Source organism: Quercus robur, chromosome 2, assembly GCF_932294415.1.
Source record: "Quercus robur chromosome 2, dhQueRobu3.1, whole genome shotgun sequence".
In the NCBI taxonomy this organism is placed as follows: Eukaryota; Viridiplantae; Streptophyta; class Magnoliopsida; order Fagales; family Fagaceae; genus Quercus; species Quercus robur.
In genome coordinates this window covers 62934122-62954484 of record NC_065535.1, presented here as the reverse complement: position 1 = coordinate 62954484, position 20363 = coordinate 62934122, and the positions used below count along the sequence as shown (strand labels likewise).

Below are 20363 nucleotides of genomic sequence, written 5' to 3'. Positions count from 1 at the left end.
TTGAAATAATGTGGTCAAATATTGATATTGACAAAAAATAGTGGTGCAATTGAACGGTCGGATTTTGAGAATGAAGCAGTCAAAGTAAGTAAAACTTGGTCAAAGGTCAAACTTCAGATCATGCTCCCAAATTTCCGGATTTGACTTGTTTTTACTAAATCTAGCTAAGTGGGGAGGTTTGAGTTTTTTCTTGGCATTATTTTGCATGTCGGGTGAAATTAGGATTTTTCTTAATTTTCGTGTTTTCTTGATTTTTGATTTCAGAATGTCAAAACAGGGTAATAACTTGTTACAAGCTTTCTAATATAATAATATATTCCTCTTCAAAAAAAAAAAAAAAAAAAAAAAACAAGCTTTCTAATATAATAATAAGAAAAAGCAAGTTTTGATTTTACATTTGTCTTTTGTGTGGTGTGGGGGTGGGGGTGGGGGTGGGCGGGGGGAGAAAATTATCTTTAATATAATATATTAGTATATTTATGAAGTTTTGACTCGTTTGATGTGTATTTTTGTGTTAGAACTTTATTCTCTCACTAAATAAATAAATAAACATAGCTCAAGAAAAATGCTTATTAATATTAATTTGTTTAGCAAACAAGTCAAACTTAGCCCAAGTCCAAGTTTAGGCTTGACAATTTAAAAATCCAAACTCAAACATAATAATGTGTTTGTGAATATAATTTTGCGAACATGAAGCTCAATTTAGCTATATATTATATTTATATTTGTTTAAAAATATACTTATATAGACTTGAGATTTAATTGTATATGCTTATAAATAGGTTTATATGACATTAAATTATTATTTGAAGTTCATTGATAGTATAAATAGCCCATTCGTGGTAAAAATTAATTCATAGATTTGTGAAGGGTTATTTTATTTCATATTTATTTTTGTCATGCTCTTATTCTATATGAAAAAAAAAGAAAAAGTTAATCTTGTTTAGTAATGAGTTCAAGCTTGACTTATGTTCAAAATAAAATAAAATAAACAAATCTAAAAATTTAAAACTTAGCTCGACTTGACTCATTCAAAACCTTAGGTTAGAGTCTCTCTCGGGGAGAGATAACAGATTGGACATCTACTTCTATGAAAAGCTTGTGGATATTGGATTCCATTGCCATGTTGAGGCCATCACATAACTTTCACAATTTTGCTATAATGCTTAACATGGTGCTTTATTTCTAGAAAAACCATTAAGCAATCTTTCTTTAGTGTCTGTGATGATGGCTCTGCCATCCTGCTTATCGGTTGCCAAAAACTGATTGGTCCGTTTTAAGTTTTGAAAAATCCTCCCAAAGTGGCATACATCCAATTGTGAAGGTAGACCCCTTTGAATTGGGAACAGTTGTCCATTTTTCTACGAGAAGTTTATAACTTAAGCCGTTTTGATTTCATGTACAAATGAAGATTAGCTCAAATTTTGTAATTTCCCAAATTATCCAAATTTTGAACCTAATTGGTTATTTATTAGGTAGATTTGGAATACAATTATACAAATCTTCTATCTTATTTTTAGTGTTTTGCCAATCACAATTTATCATGTATTTATTTGAATTTTCTTATAGAATTGAGAAAATGAATCAAATACATAACATATCATGATTAGTGGAGCACAAAATAGAACAAAAGCAGTAAGATATGAGATTTGTATCAATATATTTATACTACATAAGGATTGCGAGTATACCTAATTGTAATTCCTCAAATTATGTTAAAATTTGCACCTTTTTTTATGGGATGTTAATTTGCACCTTGAATATTTATTAGGTGTATTTAAAGAATATAAGTGATTATGATTTACAAGTATACTTTATAATTGTAACTTGACTAGTCAATGGTATCATTTAAAATTTAATGTTAAAAGTTAAAACTTCTGACCGGGCTTTCAAGCTGTGTTGAAGCAACCTCAATAATTGTTTATAAATGTAAATTAATTTAAAAATAAATTGTACATGTAACCATGCCGAGATGCAAATTCTTGGTATTCAACATATATAAAAGGAAAATGATAGAGATGTAAAATTTTTTACAAATTTTTTTTTACAAATTGTTGATATGGTGAGTGATTATTGATAAATAAAAAAGTGATGTTATTGATGGGCCTAGATAAGAATCAATAAAAATTTGGCTGCAACAACAGTTTGTAAAAATATTATAAAATAATTTATGATTGTAGTATTACTCAATATAAAAACTATTGAAAAAATAATAAATACTATAAGTTTTATGATAATATGGGCATGAAACGAAATAGTTGTTAAATATTTCCTAATACATATCATACAACCCAATTCTAAATTCTATGAATTTGGCTTAAGAAGAATGTAATAGAACACTTGACATAACCATATATTTTCACATAATAATAATAATAATAATAATTATTAATATACTTAATATATAATCCAACATATTAATTTTTATTTTATTTTTGTAAAAATTTGATGTGGCATATTGGTTTTTGAAGGTGTAAATTGGGATTTTTACATATGATCATTATTGAAATTACATTGCACATATATAGCGTCACATGTCCTTTAAAATCACTTACCATCATTTTTCAACACTTATTTTATTTTATTTTATCAATCATCAACCCTTATTTATTAGTGGAATGTGCCAATGTGGTCTTAGAATGTTACATCATGTACACATAATCAAATGTTTTCTATCTTTTACTTAAAAAAAAAAAAAAACATAATCAAATGTAATTTTTTTTAAAAAAAATTTCAGAGTAAAGTAGAAAAGGTTTTAATCCACTTAATTGTATGCTTTATTCTTTTATGGAAAAAGTTTGTGTAATGCTCTAATAATTTGTTTCTAGTTTGGAGGAATCTTTCTCTCATCTCTATGTAACGGTTGAAAATACCATCTATGTATACTTTTAAACTTTTAGTTGCATAAATTTTTTAATGAGTTATGTGAGTTATTTAAATAATATACGTGAATAATGTTATAAATTATAAATTGACACATAGTCGGTTGAGGGATATTCTTTCAAACTGGTTAAGAGGTAAACTTTGTTGTAATTTTTGTATTACTTTATAAGTTTTTTTTTTTTTTTTTTAAAGACGTAACATCTTTAAAAATGCAATATGGATTATCTGTTAGCCTTTCTCCTCTCCATCGCAGGGAATGATGATGAAAGGAAAATGTTTGACTCCAAATAGGATTAGAATTATCTTTTTTAACTCATTATGTGACCATTTATAAAATTATCTATATACATGTGTATTATATATGTATTACTTAAATAAGTTATATGTCTCATTTAAAAAATTATGTGACTAAAACTACACATAAATATAGTATTTTTAATTGTCACATAGTAAATTGTAGCCAGATAACTCCAAGCCGGTGTGGAGTAAACTTTTTTGCCTTGAAAACAATAATTTGCTCTTATCATCTTTGATGACTTCAGATTCTATATTAAAAAAAGACTTGAGAAGTTTAACTTTTTTGAATTGAAAAGTGAAAACAATAATTTGCCCTTATCATCTTTGATGATTTCAAATTCTATATTAAAAAAAGACTTTTGATTCTCGATATGACAATAGTGGGATAGAGCAAAGGTGGTAGGCAATAACCAATAGGCAATGGCCAAGCCCACGTGATCACCTCTGTTTTTTGTTTGTATAATACTATCTCTTCTCTCATCTGAAACACTTTGGCATAAATAGTACGTTTCTTTTTCTCCTCTTCAATCAATCGTCTTCATTTTCCCATTCACTTTTTCCATTATTACTTTTCATTCATTGCCCATCAAATCAATCATGTTGCTTTTAGTTTGGCCAATCTCCCAATAAAGAGGACTGCAAAGTTCCTAATCATTCAACCCAAGAATGGCGACCGGTTGGACTACGTGAATCATGCTAAACAACCTTCGAAGCTGTTGCGTTTAAAAATAGAGTAAAAATAAGATCTTATACCATCAATTGACAAGGGAATTAAATAGCAATTCTCGAATTTTCTTACAAAGTTTTTTTCTCGTGTTTCTCCTTTCCATATTGTTTCTCATTGACATAACGTCAACCTTATTTATTTTAGAATGATATTAATAAAGTTTTTATTTTTATTATTATTTTTTTTTTGGAGTATCTACCTATTCTTTAGATGTGTATAGTCTCCTCTTCAATACAGATCAAGCATTAAAATGAAAAATCCTTTAAAAATGGCCTATGTTTTTGTTTAGAGATTTCGAACGCAAAATCTTATAACCAATTTGCATGATGTGTATAATGAAAAATCATATGCTAAAAAGGTTTATATATATATATATATATTCTTATATTAATCGCTAATAAATGAAGAATAATTAAGTATTTGTCTTTACACAATCAAACGCACTAATAAATTGTTGTAAAGTATCCCTGGGGTGCCCGCTCTTAAAGACAATTATAATCCAACACTATGGATGTTGGAAGTCACTTCAAATTCTCTGTTGAATCTGAATTTTGTGTAGGTTTAATGAGATTACATGAAAGCAAAAGGATCCTTATAATTGTCACCCACCATAATATGTCCACATGTGTATACAATTTATGCCACACTCTTTGCAAAGTATATAAATCATGATCAATGGACACTTCATATTGTGTGTGTGTTTTTTTTTTTTTTGATTAAATTATTATCTACATCATTTTTTAGTTGTTAGCAAATTTAGGTCTCCAAGGATTTTTAAATTCTTTAGCCTAATTTTCCCTTTTGTCTTTTTTATTTTTATATGAATCTCCTCTTCATTTTTTAATGCTTGATAATAATTATTAAAAAAAAAAGAAAAAACAGAAGAAAAACAATATAAGAAGATTTTTAAATGCGTTCTCTTTATGTAAAAATGAAAATCGTTAAAATTATTTTTGGTACTTCACTATGTTATAATATATATATATATATATATATATATATATATATTTGGATAATGCAAGAGGAGCGTTATCATTATAGCCTTTTCTTTTCTTTTTTGGATAATCCTATTGGTCATGGCTCAATACGATTCTAATGACACCACATTTCTTATTCAATCATAAAAAATTTTACTAGTTAAGTTAATTGGAATCTACTACGTCATTATAGCTTTTATAGGGGGATAAAGCAAAAGTGGTAGGCAAGGGCCAAACACTTTTGATTATTTATTTACGTTTCTTTTTCTCATTTTAGCAATTTTGTCTTCATTTTTTAGCAATCATTTTTCCATTATTGACTTTCGTTTTCATCCTACTTTAGTTTTGGCCAATCACTTGGTTGAGGTGGGGAACGCAAGGTTCCTATCATTCAATTCAATGATTGTGACCTCCGAATATCTTGCATAAAAAAATAAAGTAAAATTCATATCTTTTATTTTTATATCCTCAATTGATAAAGGGATTGCATAACAATTCTCGTATTTTCTTATACTGTATTTACTCGAGTTTCCATATCGTTTATCAGAACACGAGAACATCAACTTCTTTGTTTATTTAAAGAACCATGATGTACAAAGTTGTTTGACTACTTAGGAAAATTATTAAATACTCCGAGAGTATTATAAATGCGTATTCTCTCCTCTTACATGAATTGTGATTCCCATTATAAATTTAATTAGCGAGAAATACAGTTATGTGAGAGAAGGAAGTACGCATTTATGGTACTCCAAAAATACTCAATAATTACTCGACTACATAAGCTTTTCCATACAAGCACAATCCCCAATTACCTGCTAAAGCTTGTATTGAGGAAAGAAATATTAATAGATAAAGACTATTTTGAATGATTGCATATTATTGAGAGACAATTTTTTCCACGTCACACATTTTAATCTTATTATATTTCACCTACTCGGTGTCTGTTTGGGAATAGTTTATTTAGCTGAATCTGAAAATTTTTTGTTGAAAATGTAGAAAATAAGTTAAAAAATAAGCTAAATAATATAGTAGCAAAAATAAACTAAAAGTATAAATAAGCTAAATTTTTCAGCTGCTTAGTCGCTGAAAGAAATACGCGCAATAATAGATATCTTTTACAAATTATTTTGGGCCTACCTCACTTCACTAAAAAATTGGGCCAAAAACTCACCGTTACATTGCCAAAGCAAAAGCCCAAGATCTGTCCCAATCTAAATAGTTGGTTTGAATCCTTTTGTTGGTTGGCCAGATTTCTCAAAGTCGGGTTATTGATGGACGATCCTAAGCATAGGCTAACCTAAGTGGTCCACCATAAAAGTTATATTTGCCTCTTAAGAAAATGTAATCAAGTTAGGTTTTTATTTTATTTTATTTTATTTTTAAATTTTTTTTTTGAAGGGTGAAAGTAATCAAATAAGAAGTCCTAACATGGTTGGTAGGCTACCTAGGTTAGACCCTTCATAAAGAACACACAAATTACAAAAAAAGAGAGACTTATTATGAAAGTTAAAAGAAATTTAAAACCTTGAAACAATAAATTCCTTTTATAATGTTACATACACAACAATTTTCAGAACTCTTGAGATGACCACCTTTTTTATTTGATTTTCACATTAGCCTACCACTAAACTCATATTATCTACTATTGAAAACTTATCACTCACAATTGGGGAAAAAAAAAAAAACTGAAAAATAAAATTGTGTATGTAAATTTTTTTTCTTTGTAATTAATTTTTTTAGAAGAAAACTATAATCTTATTAAGGAAAAACAGTCAAATGAGCTAGGATTATAGGAGAAAGGTGTGGAAGAACATCTTCCATCTACAATGAGAACTCGTTGTCTAACATGTATTTTTGTTTTGTATTTTGTTTGTTTGTTTGCTTGTTTTACGGCTTCTAACTATAACCTAACTAAACTACTGACACTCTTAAGTTTGGCTCAATCAACCTCTTATAATAATGAGTTAATTAAGTTTATGATTAGAAAAGACTAAACATAACTCTAATTTTATTTTGAAATAAAAAATTATGAGAAATAATACAAGCAATTTAGGGCAACAGAAAAGCTAATGGTCACATGTTACTACTCCTATAAAATTATATATGTTACTATGATTGAATTAATGAATATATGCTAATTTTGTTTTAGATACATTTTATGTAGGGGAGAGGGAGAGGAATTCAAATCCTAAACATCTTAATTTATATATATATATATATAGGTTGGGTTCAAGTTACACCTAGTGTAACTCTAAATAATATTACACCACTTAATAACTTGTTAATGAATTAATATTTTGAAAATTTCACCATTAGATTATATGTTCTATATGTTCTAAACATGCATTATTTAGAGTTACACTAGGTAAGACTAAGAGTAAGAGTTATTTAAATTTCACCACTTATATCTTTATTTATTTATTTATGGTAAGACTAAGAGTAAGAGTTTTATTAAGAAACACCAAGAAAAGATATCGAAGTCAAAAAATCAACAATTCCTAACGCATGTTTTGCTAATAGATGTGTTGGTCTATTAGCTTACCTCTTAACATGAGAAAATTCAACCCGGCCAAAAGATCCACAAGCCATTACCATACCCCTAACAATAGAAGCTATTGAGGATGGTGGTGTAGAGAAACCACAGAAAGCGTTAAAAATCACCACTGAGTCACCCTCAAGGATGAACTCTTGAACAACAACGTCCCGAGCAAACTCCAGACTAGCTTCAAACGCCTTGGCTTCCACTTCCATTGCACCCAAAAGAGCATTGATTTTCTGCTCAAAGCAGCAATGACCTGTCCATAAGAATCCCGAATCAGCACCCCAACACCAGTAGATTTTTGAGCTGAGAAAACCGCTTAATCCACATTGACCTTGTATCTTGGCATTGGAGGAGGAGACCACCTAACCACCCAAGGCATTGCAGGTATAAAATCCACATTATTTGCCTCCTGATATTCCTACAAATAGTACTGCGCCCACTGAACAAGAGCCATGACACTTTTCATGTTACCCCATGTTGCGCCCCGAACCCCATAGGATCCAAAGCATGAGAAAGATGTCTCAAAGTATCTGTAGATTTTTCCTTTTTGACAATCCAATCCACATAAATCATATCAAGTACCAATATCAAGAATTATCATAATAATTCCATTGATTATACTCTCAAAGTAAGTCAGAGTTCTAAGCAATAATTAGAAGGACTATTGGCTACAAAAGAATAGAGGTCTAAATAAATAATTACATATCATCAGCTTGTCCCATTAGTGGGAATGACGTCACAACCACTATAATATACAAAAGAACGAGTCAAGCCTATTCTAAGATGTACATCATCTAATATCTCCATTACAAAAGTTCAGCCTCTATCAGTAGTTAGTCTAACTACTATTAGCCACCAAAAAGCTGTCTCAAAAGATTGTTGCCTACTCTGAAAAGTTTATAAAATAATGGGATGAGATTGATCTCAGTAAATAGCATAATTAATGGGGGTGGGGGAACTGCAAGTTTCATGATGATAACAATTTACAAATCATGTTTTAATTTGGGAATTTCCAAATAATTTCTACAAAACCATTTCCAAAAAGAATATGACAAAATGAATAAAATGACATGGCACAAAACTTCTCAAAATGCTCTCATGAAACCACATACTATAATTTGTGAGCAATAACAATACAATTCCATACCCAAGGCCACATGATAATGCCGTCACAAAGATGGAACTAATCTGTTGTCATAAAGATGGAACTCATCGCTGACACACAGCTGGAACTAAATAGGCCATCACAAAGACGGAACTAATATGCTGTCACAAAGATGGAAGTCATTGCCGTCACAAAGACAGAACTCAATAACCATCACAAAGACGGGTACTAAGATACTAATGTCACACAGACTATAGTATCTAGCTAGGTAATCACCAGGTAATCACATGTCACAGCACGTGGGTAGAACATAAAGAGCTCACAAATTACCTTTAATTCAAAATACATAATTCACTTCCAAGTAGTTTCATAAAACATTTGAATGCCCAAGATATTCACAAGGTTCTTAAAGCCTTCAACTCATTTCTTGTTAAAAAGATTTTGTATTACCTTCCCAAATAACATAGGTCAAGATAAAGCGTCTTTATATTTTTGCAAATAATACAATAATTCCATAAAATGCATTCTCAAGAATTTAATCAAAGATGTTAGTCTTTTCTATGCTAACAAATCATGCAATTCCCCATATGCAATAAGAATATGCACTTTCATATATAATCATATATAGTATGGTTACAACACAACACTTTTTAGAAAAACATAGTTCCACCATTAATTTTCTAAAATGTGTTGACCCAAAACAATGTTTATACAATATAGTTATTTTCCAAAAATCCCATTAAAAGCTACTTACCTAGCAACCTGCAAAAGCCTAATTTCTAAGCTCCAAATGAAATTAGCTAGAACCTAAACAATACCAAGCAAACCTATCATAATAAGCATAAAGCTTGATGTATCTAGCTACCTATTAGAAATTGCTAACTAAGAAATTAATTAGGCAAGCCTAGCATTTAACCTAAAAAATAATGTATTCCATTTCCAAAGTTTCTCAACAATTTCATTACAAGGCATAGACTCCAACTTATAATCATGTCATTCCAAGCTTCACATTTACCATAAGAGATCCTAACACTTTATGAATTTCTTCCTTAATATACATGCCATTTTCAAGAGACCCACAAAACAACAACATATATAACAATATCCACCATTACAAACCCCAAATGTAAATCCTCCACTAGCTCCAAATAAACAATAAAAATTAAATTCATCAATTGTTTCACATTAGAAAGTCAACCCCCAAATCTTTACTATTGGTAAATCTCAAACGGCTACCATTGTACAAAATCTACAACCATTCACCCAAATAGGTCCACCAAAGCAAAACCCATAAACATTATCACAAGAATATCACTCCCAAAACTTAGATTACAAAAACCTCTAGCAAAATATGAAAACCCACAAAACGTATAAAAGCTCTTACCTTAAATAAGATGAGATGTAGGAGTTTAAGAGGTTTTATGGAGCTTTTTCGCCAGAAGATAATGGTGGAGGCGGTGGAGTGATGCACTGGTGGGAGAGTGAGAGAGGATTGTGGGTGTTTGAGACAAAATGAAAAAGAAAAAGAGAGCAAAGTGAGAAGAGAGGAGAGCCAGCCAGCCAAAGGGGAGATATTTTGAGAAAAAAGGAGTGTTGGGGAATTAAGGGATAGGTGGGTAGGGCTCACGTGAGTCAAAAATCTGACCACCCCCTTTTTTTTTTTTATACTTGACTTGGGCTAAGGCGTTACACCCCATGCTGAACCTCATTGAGATTAAACCAAATTGACCACACCAGAGTTACCACTAGTGCTGCATCCCCTTCATCATAAGAGTCAGACATTAACAATAGCCATAACAGGTCATAGAAGGACTTAACTTGAGCTTGATCAAAATGGAACTTGAGCTTGGTGCACTGCTTGGCTTCCCTTGCCCACTGACATGTCTAGAAGAGATGTCCTGAGGTCTTAACTTTCTCCCTGCATTCATTGTAACAAGCATCCAGTTGAACACCCCTCTGCGATAGGTTCTCCTTTGTTGGCAAGATACCTTGGCAAGCTCTCCAGGCAAAATGGTGAACCTTGTAGGGAATCTACAAGCTCCATAGTAGCTTCCAAAATCTATGATTTTTGTTGTTATCCGAGCTGGCCCCTCTACTTGTTAGGCCGAGAATCCTCCACTGCCAACCTATAAACGTTGCGGACACTAAATAAACCATTAGGAGTGGCAGCCCACACTAGCTTATCTTCAGGCAAGTGTATGCTTAGAGGTATGATTTTGATCAATTCAGCTTCATGAGGAAGGAAAATGGCTTCAATGATCTGGGTTTTCCAAGCCACCTCTTCATATGAAATTAATTCACTGACCCGAGTTTCAGCATGTAGGAATTGCCTTGGAGAGGTGACTTTGAAAGTTGAGGGAGATGGGAGCCATTTGTCCTCCCACACACGAATAGATTCACCATTGCCCACATTCCAATGAATCCCTTTTTGCACTAGATGTTGGGCAGCCATTATACTTCTCCAAGTATAGGAGGGATTAGTGCCGAGTGATGCATGAATAAAATCAGTGAGGGGGAAATATTTTGCCTTCTATACTTGATATACTAGTGACTCGTGTTGTGTCTGAAGTCTCCAACCCTGTTTAGCTAGTAATGCAAGATTGAATTACTTTAATTGGCAGAAGCCCATACCGCCTTCTGCCTTAGGCTCGCACAATTTATCCCAACTAAGCCATGCCATCTTCCTCTCATCCATTTTTTGATCCCACCAAAAATTCTGAATCATACTATTCATATCATCACATAGAGAGTCTAGTATTTTAAAGCATCCCATTGTGTAGGTAGGTATGGCTTGAGCTACAACCTTTATTAGCACCTCCTTCCCTGCCTTAGAGAGTAATTTCTCTTTCCACCCTGCTAATTTTTTACTGAGCTTCTCCTTTATGGCATTGAACTTGTTCCTCTTATTTCTTGCTACGATGGAAGGCCCAGGTACTTCTCATACTGTGTAATCACTTGTGCCCCAAACCTGCTTTTTATCTCCTGTTGAATGCCATTAGGTGTACTATTGCTAAAAAAGAGCGAAGTTTTTGCTCAGTTTAGCTGTTGACCAAAAGCTTGTTCATAAACTATGAGGATTCTTTGCAGGGAGTTACATTCTTCAAGTGATGCTTTGCAAAAAATGAGACTATTATCTGCAAAGAATAAATGTGATAGTCTAGGGCCACCACGGCAAACTACTAAACCTTCCATAACACCATCATCCACCGCCTTCTTAATCAGAGATGAAAGACCTTCCGTACATAACAGAAATAGGTATGGTGATAATGAATCTCCCTGTTGTATACCAAAAGTTGGGGTAATATGCCCCCTAGGCTTCCTATTGACCCTCACTGAATATGTAATCGATGTAACACACTGCATGAGAAGCTTCTTCCACTTCTCATCAAAACCCAACTTGCTCATTATTTTCTCTAGCCAAACCTATTCCACTCTGTCATAGGCCTTGCTCATATATAATTTCAATGCCATATTACCCATTCCCCCCCCCCCCCCCCCCCCCCCGCCCCCCCCCCCCCCCCCCCGGCGCCCCATTCTTTTGGATGATATGGTGCATTGCTTCAAAAGCGACCAAAACATTATCAACAATTAACCTTCCATGCACAAAAGCACTTTGGGTATCACTAATAATGGACGGTAGAAATTTCTTCAATCTATTTGCAATTACTTTCGGTGCAATTTTAAACACTACATTACACAAGCTAATAGGCCTATAATCAGTCACCCTCTTTGGCTCCTTAACCTTTGGAATAAGAACAATATGGGTTTCATTGAAATTGAATGGAGATAGACCAAGATTAAGAAAATCTAGTATAGTTTGTGTAACCACATCTCCTATGTTTGGCCAAAAATGCTAATAAAATAAAGGGGGCATACCGTTTGGCCCCGGCGCCTTGAAGGGGTACATCTACTTCAAAGCCATTCTAACTTCATTTGCAGTAAAATCCATTATGAGTTTTTGATTCATGAAGGGAGTTACCTTTGGTTGCATTGCTTCTAATATCTCCGAAAACTCTGTCGGGTTGCTAGAAGTGAAGAGGTCTTTATAATAATCCACCACCATCTCACCCATTACTTCATCATCCTGCCACACCCCATTTACATATAGCAGCCCCTCCATTTAGTTTTTATTCTATCTTGATGAAGCTTTGGCATGAAAGCGACTCGTGTTCCTATCTCCAGATTGGTACCAATTAATTTTAGATTGTTGGTGCCACATAGCGTCTTCTTTCTCATGCCAACAATTTAATTCAACACAAGTGTTTCTCATGTCCTGGATAATGCTTGGAGAGCTAGGTTGCAGTTCTAGCCATTCCAAATGCTTTTGTAATTCAGAAATCTTCTTCCCTACATGATTGAACTCTACTTTGTTCCAAGCATCCAGTTGAGACCTGTAAACATTTGGACAAGCAATCAACAAGAAATTTGTTTGAGAAGCCAAACCTTTGGTCCAAGCATCCAAAACCACCTCCTCACACCGAGAATCCTTGAGCCACATCGACTTAAATCTGAACAGCTTCTTCTTTTTCTTAGCATTGATTTTCCTCACAAACTACAAAGCCAAAGGAGGATGATCCGAGGCCGAAGAAGTTAGGTGGTGCAGATGTGCCATAGGGAATAAATTTACCCAATTTGTTGTAGCAAGAGCTCTATCCAGTCGTTCTCTTATTTGAAACCCATTACTCCTTTCAAATAGCCAAGTAAATTTTGGACCAATAAATCCGATGTCCCTAAGACCAAACCAATTAACTGCGTCAACAAAATTTGCCATTTGCTACCTGGGTCTATCGCTGCCACCTTCCTTCTCAGACATCCCCATAAGCTCATTAAAATCCCCAATGACCAACCATGGTAGCGAAGAAGTAGTATGCAAATGCTTAAGCTTTGCCCATGATTCTGGTCTCCTCGCAGTTTCTGGATTACCATAAAAGCCAAATAAGTACCACCAACCAACCTTAGATCCACCATCCACCCAAGCATTTATATGAGACATAGAAAACGTTTGCACGTTCAATTGAACCTCTTCCTTCCATAACATTGCCAATTCACCACTAGAGCCGTTGCTCGAAACAAATAAACCATGTTTATCATGAACCATAACAATCCAGTCTTCATTCGATTTTGTCTCCATTAAAAAGACAATGTTTGGATCTTCTCTTTTAACTACCTCTTTCAAGGCATTGACTAATCGAAGGTTTCTAAGCCCTCGGCAGTTCCAACTTAAGAGACTCATTAGTCATGGCGGGGTTGCCCAGCAACCTCTGCCAATCTAAAATCCTATGCCAAAAGCAAACTCAAATGTTTAGCTTCGTCATTAACTTTAATCCTTCTTTCATTCTCTTTGGACTCCTCTTCCACCCTTGCTTTACTAATATGTTTTTTTGGTCCTTCTTTCTTAGTAAGATCCTCCTCAATGAACATTGTGTGAGGTCTACTGACTTCGACCCATGTTCCTTTCTTTTGAGTGCCAATTATCTGACTCATGTATTGGGCTTCTTGAGATCTGTTGGGCTTTTGCTTTACTCCCTGAGGCTCCACCTTTCCTAGACTTCTTACTCGTGGGCTTGTTAATCCATGCCGGACTGAACAAGTTATCGGATCCCACGTGTACACCAATCTGTTGCGAGAAACTATCCTCTTCCCTACTCAAATTTTGAGACCCCGAATACTCAGCGAGCACATCTAATCCCATTATACACACCATTTTGCCATCCTGATTCAAAGACAACTCCATATCTAAAGCATTTGATTTTTGAAAAATATTATCCCCGTAGATTGCCTCATCTATCTCCTGAAGTACCGCTTGAAAATCTGCATGTGGTTGGACCTGCCTCAAAAATTCCGTAACCTCTAAAACAGCATCACTCCCCATCTTTCCATTGGAATCCTCCGTCATTTCAAACTCGACTGGCGTGAATTGTCTCATAATGACCTTCCTTGTATTCTACACCATATTCTTCATTGGCCTTGAATTCAGTTTATTGTAACCTTGGACTTCGACGACAGTTTTCCTCGACTGATTGAACTGATTCGCTCGAAGCCACGACCCAAATTGCTGATCGTTACTAGACAGAGTGCCTCTACTTCTGAGCCAAAGCCCACAGTCGTTGTCATCATGAGTTAAGTGCCCACACCAATAACAGAGATTGGGTAGTCTCTCATACATGAACGACACCCATCCCTCATTATCATCATCAAAACCAACTCTTCTTCCACTGCAGAGCAGTTCAGATACATCAATGGCAACTCTTACACGTAGGAAATTCCCACCTTTCATCTCCGATGTGTCCCTTGGCTTAGAGATTGTACCAAGGGACTCCCCTAAGCTAAGTGCAACCTCTGTTGATAAGTGGGAATAAGGCAGGTTATGAATTTGAATCCAAAAAGAAACTTTATCGAATTTAAGCTCTTCAATGGGAGTAGAAGTTTTGTAGCATTGAAACACTACAATATGTCTATCAAAAGACCACGATTCCCCCATAAGGACTTTCTCAATATTCTCATCCGATTGAAAAGCAAAGAGTAAACAATTATTCCCTGCATCACACTTCAAAGTTGTCTCTAGTGCGCCATAACGACCTGAAAGTCTTGGCCACCGCTTCTACATTCAGTGACCGACAAGTAAAGAACTTTGTTGCTAAGACAAACCTCTGGTCTTTCTTATTCTTTTTCAAGTCGAGTTTATCTCCTTCTTTCTCTGATAGAGAAAGTTTCGTCCAACTGTTCGCTAGGTCCTCCATACCAGCCTAGAGACTGTATCCCTCGCCTCACTAGAATAAGAAACCAACCCTACTAGTAACCTATTTACTATAGGGACTCAACGTCCTCCTTGAAAAGGAGGGAAACACAATGCTACAATATGGAGAGAAGGCGTTACCAACCCTAACCCTACCGAGAACTCCAGTTATATCTTGTTGCTCTTGTTTAATGAATTTTAGGGTCTGTTTAGATATAACTTATTTTGCTGAAACTGAAAACTTATTGCTGAAAATACTGTAGCAAATAAGTGAAAAAACACAGATTAAAGAACCAAACACAGGTACTATAGCGGAGCTGAAAGTACTGTAGCATATAAATACCAAAAAAAAAAAACTCTTTCTTCCTTTCCTTCTCTATTCACTCCTCACCGTACCCTAGGGCTTGACCTTCAGAGAGTTCCACGCCAACCAGAGAAGACCTACATCGGTCCGACGCCGACGAAGAGCTCAGGTGAGAAATCCGATTACTACAGAAGAGAACCCCAGTCCGATGCCGGCGTGTACTCTTCCTTCAGAACAGGGATATCGTATCAGAACAGGGATCACCCAACTCACAGCCATAGCCCACCTGACCCATTCCTTCTTCCCCACAAAGCTTTTGAAACTTGTGAGGTTATGAATTACACAATCCCAAAGATTGTTAGCTGAATTATTATTTTTTGGGTATGTGTTTATGAATTACACAATCTCAGGTGTCAAGAAATAAATAGCACCTAAAAGTTTGTTAGCTGATTTTTTTTTTTTTTTTTTCGTAACATCCAGAGGAAATTTTTGGGCCAGATTGGCCTAATCTGGGTCAGATGACACTTTTTATTTTTTATTTATTGCTATCCTTCACACAAATACTTATGGTTGATAATGAAAGCTTTGTTTTAATTTCTGATGGTACATGTTTGGATGCAAGCGATTTATGGTTGAAATTTTAAACCTTTTGCTGTTGATGTATAATTATACCAAGAAGAGGGTTTGGGTTTTGGATCTTCATTGTTTTTTTTTTTTTTTTTTTTTTTTTTAATTATTCACAGTACACGCACCGTTCATCAGATTTGTTCACAGGATGCGCACACGAATGAACAGTACGCGCAAGAGCTTTCTTTAATGAAACGGTGCATATCTATGAGAATGAAGCAGCTCCTTATGAGGTTAATGAAATGCGCAAGAGCCTGGTCCATGGACAGTACAAAACACGCGTTTGGATTAATGAAACGGTGCGTAGAGAAGAACCACATTATTCATCATTTCAGCTCTTTTTCAGCTTTGCGTTTCCTGAGCTTGCGTTTCCACGTTTTGTAGCGTGGGTCCCAGCAATTTCCAGACGTAAACGCAAAACGTGGATCCAAACTATGCCTTAGTTTAAAAAAAAAAAAAAAAAAAAAAAAAAAAAAAAAAAAACAAAAAAGTCAAGTCAAGTCAAGACAGCCTTTTGTTTACTACTTTGTTTTCCTTGCCTCGCACTTCATTTCAGTTAAAATTAGTACTCAGAAGCCCCATCACTTTTGGTAAAAGCAGCAAAGACCAATCTAATCTAAGCGGTCCACCATAATAGTTATTTTCCTCTAATGAAATTGAAATCAACTGAGATTTCCTAAAGCGGTCCCTCCAAAAAATAAAAAACAAAACAAAGCAAAGCAAAAGAATTCCTTACACGGTAGGTAGCATCGTAGCATAGTTACTACAAATACAAGATGAAAAAGGAGTAAAGTAACAGATGTACTCTCTCTCTATCTCTAAATAGAAACTGAGCTTTTATTGATAATGAATGAATTGAATACAATTTGCGTCTAATCCTATCTTATATACAAGTTAAAGCCAAAACAAAAAAATAACTACTTTCACATTATCAGGTAAGGTTGTTACAATCAACTTCCCATTTAATCTTACACGTGTACATAGATCAAACCATAGAACTAATAATCTGATCATAGTGTGGAATTGATTCTATCAAATCCTCTATAATCCCACGTGTCAATCCTGTTGTAACCACCCTTTTAGTCTCTTCCTGATGATGCAATATAGGCTGTGTTGCACTGGATTGCATCTGTCCTTGTGTTGTACATGACAGCACACTGCCCTGATGATGTAGTGCACTCTGTGCTGCACTTGATTGCAGCTTGTCCTGATGACTGGTGCATGCCATGCGCCTTATTCTCTGTTGCTGCGTTGGACTTGCAGCTTTAACACTCCCCCTTAAAAGCAAAGCTCTTGGTCGATTTTCTTTACTTTCATCAACTTCCTTTGCAGTATTAGGAAACTGAATATGATGACTAAAAATGTTAATAACTCCCAACTTGTTAAGCAGCTTTAGAAAATTATCAACACCTAGTGCCTTAGTAAAAATGTCTGCCAATTGTGATCTTGATGAAACATAGAAAGTTTTAATTGTTCCATCCAAGATTTTATTCCTTACTATGTGACAATCAGCTTCAATGTGCTTTGATCGCTCATGAAACACTGGATTGGCTGATATATGCAATGTTTCCTGGTTATCACAGTAAAGTAGCACTGGTTTGTGATGTGGAACACATAAATCTCTTAACAAATACAATATCCAAGTCACCTCACATGTAGTTGTAGCCATGGATCTGTACTATGCCTCTGTAGAAGATCTAGATACTATATCTTGTTTCTTTGATCTCCAAGAAATCAAAGCATCACCAAGGAACACACAATAACCTGTCAAAGATTTTTTGGTATCAGGGTAGCCTGCCCAATCTGCATCATGGAATGCTTTAAGTTGCAAGTCTGAGTCTGTGGGAAAGAACACTCCTTGACCAGGTGTGCCTTTGATATATTGGAGAATCTTGATTGCAGCCTTCATGTGTGGTACTCTAGGTTGAGCTAAGAATTGACTAAGCCTATGCACAGCATAGGTTATGTCTGGTCTGCTCAAGGTTAGGTACATTAGTTTCCCAATTAATCTCCTATACTGTCCTGCATCTTTGAGCACCTCTCCATCAAACTTAGACAACTTTAGTTGCTGCTCCATTGGTGTTTTGGCTGGTTTACATCCAAGCATACCTGCTTCCTTGAGCACATCAAGTGCATATTTTCTTTGGTTTATACTAATTCCTTTAGCACCTCTAGCAATCTCTAGTCCTAGAAAATACTTGAGTGAACCAAGATCCTTGATACCAAATTTTTGATCCAATACCTGTTTCAGATTAACCACACAAGCTGCATCATTGCCTGTGATTATCATGTCATCAACATATATCAGCAAGGCAGTAAAATTAGAACCAATGGAACGCACAAAGAGTGAGTGGTTTGGTTGTGATTGCTTGAAACCAAGTGCTGAAATAGTAGCAGAGAGTTTAGCATTCCACTGCCTTGATGCTTGCTTCAAACCATAAAGTGATTTGACCAATTTGCAAACCATAGGAACTGATGAAGTGCACTCCCCCTTACTGTGATAACCAGGAGGTAGATCCATGTAGACCTCCTCCTCAAGATCTTCATGAAGGAATGCATTATTGATATCAAGCTGATGTAAAGGCCATTTCTGAGCTGAGGCAAGAGCAATGAGAATCTTCACAGATACTGTTTTGGCCACAGGAGAGAATGTTTCCAAAAAATCAAGTCCATCCCTTTGAGTGTAGCCCTTAGCCACTAGCCTAGCCTTATATCTTTCCACACTGCCATCAGGATTAAGCTTCACCCTATAGACCCATTTACAACCAATGGATATCTTACCAGAAAGTAAAGGTGTAAGAACCCAAGTCTGAGTTGCTTCCAAGGCCTGAATCTCTTTATCCATTGCTGCCCTCCACAAGGGATCTTGGACAGCTTGAGAAAAATATTGAGGAGTAGAATGACCTTGGCTAATAGTCATGAGATAGGATTTGTATTGAGGATCCAAATGGCAATATGTGAGGCAAGCTGATAGATCATAAGGAGACCCTGGAAGGTGAGTAGCTGCAGAAGCAAGTGATGAACCAGAGGCTGCATTGCAAGCATAATCTTGCAAGTAGGTTGGTGGTCTATGAACTCTAGTGGATTTTCTGAGTGGTTGATCTTCAGCTGCAAGGTTAGTATTAATAGAAGGTATAGAATCCAGCAAAACAGAAGTAGAATCAGATGGCAAAGAATCAGGTAAAGGAACATGATGAAGGAGAAGGAGTAATGTCAGAACAAGAGGCAAATTGGTCATTGTGCATATCAGGAACACTATAAGGAGTGACAAAAGGTCCTAAACACCCTTTAGAAGTGCTATCAACCTCAAAAATAAAAGGATCTGCAGCAGGAGGTTTAGCAGTACCAAAAGGAAAATTGGTTTCATGAAAAATAACATCTCTAGATATGAAAATAGTCCTAGTACCTAAATCCAACAGTTTGTACCCCTTAACACCAAAGGGATATCCTAAGAAAACACATTTCCTTGCCCTTGGGGAAAATTTGGATCTATTATGTGAAAGAGTGGATGCATAACAAAGACATCCAAAAACCTTTAAGTGACCATAATTTGGAGCATGACCAAAAAGAACCTCAAAAGGAGTTTTATGATCTAAGCATAATGAAGGTGTTCTATTTATCAAATAAACTAATGTAAGAATACAATGTCCCCAAAAATGCAAAGGCATGTTGGACTGGAACATAAGAGCTCTTGCCACATTTAAGATGTGTCGATGCTTTCTTTCCACAATGGCATTTTATTGTGGAGTTTCAACACAACCTAATTGATGCAAGATACCCCTTTTAACAAAGAAATCAACCATGATAAACTCAGTACCATTATCTATCCTGATGGTTTTGACCTTTTTTAAAAATTGTGTTTCAATCATAGTGCAAAATTGTTCCAAAATAGGTTGTGTTTGAGATTTATGCTTGAGTAGGTAAACCCAAGTACACCTTGAGCAATCATCTACAATGATTAGAAAATATCTACAACCATCAATAGTAGGAGTAGAAAAAGGACCCCACAAATCACAATGGATCAAATCAAAACATTCAAGTGAAGCATGAGTACTAGATGGAAAAGGAAGCCTTTTTTTTTTAGCCAAAGGACAGATTTCACAATGAACATCTTTATTAATGGTTGAAGCATGAGGTACATTATTATTTCTTATCAAAGCCAATT

The 20363-nt window shown here is 34.9% G+C and overlaps 1 long non-coding RNA gene across 1 annotated transcript; it reads right to left on the bottom strand.

Annotated features, from left to right (window-relative positions):
* Positions 1–7358: 7358 nt before the first annotated feature.
* LOC126714414 (uncharacterized) lies at positions 7359–11094 on the bottom strand. Its single transcript, XR_007651599.1, has 2 exons — positions 9916–11094; positions 7359–7969 (listed from the first exon to the last, which is right to left on the bottom strand). It is a non-coding gene; the product is annotated as an uncharacterized LOC126714414 (long non-coding RNA).
* Positions 11095–20363: the final 9269 nt, after the last annotated feature.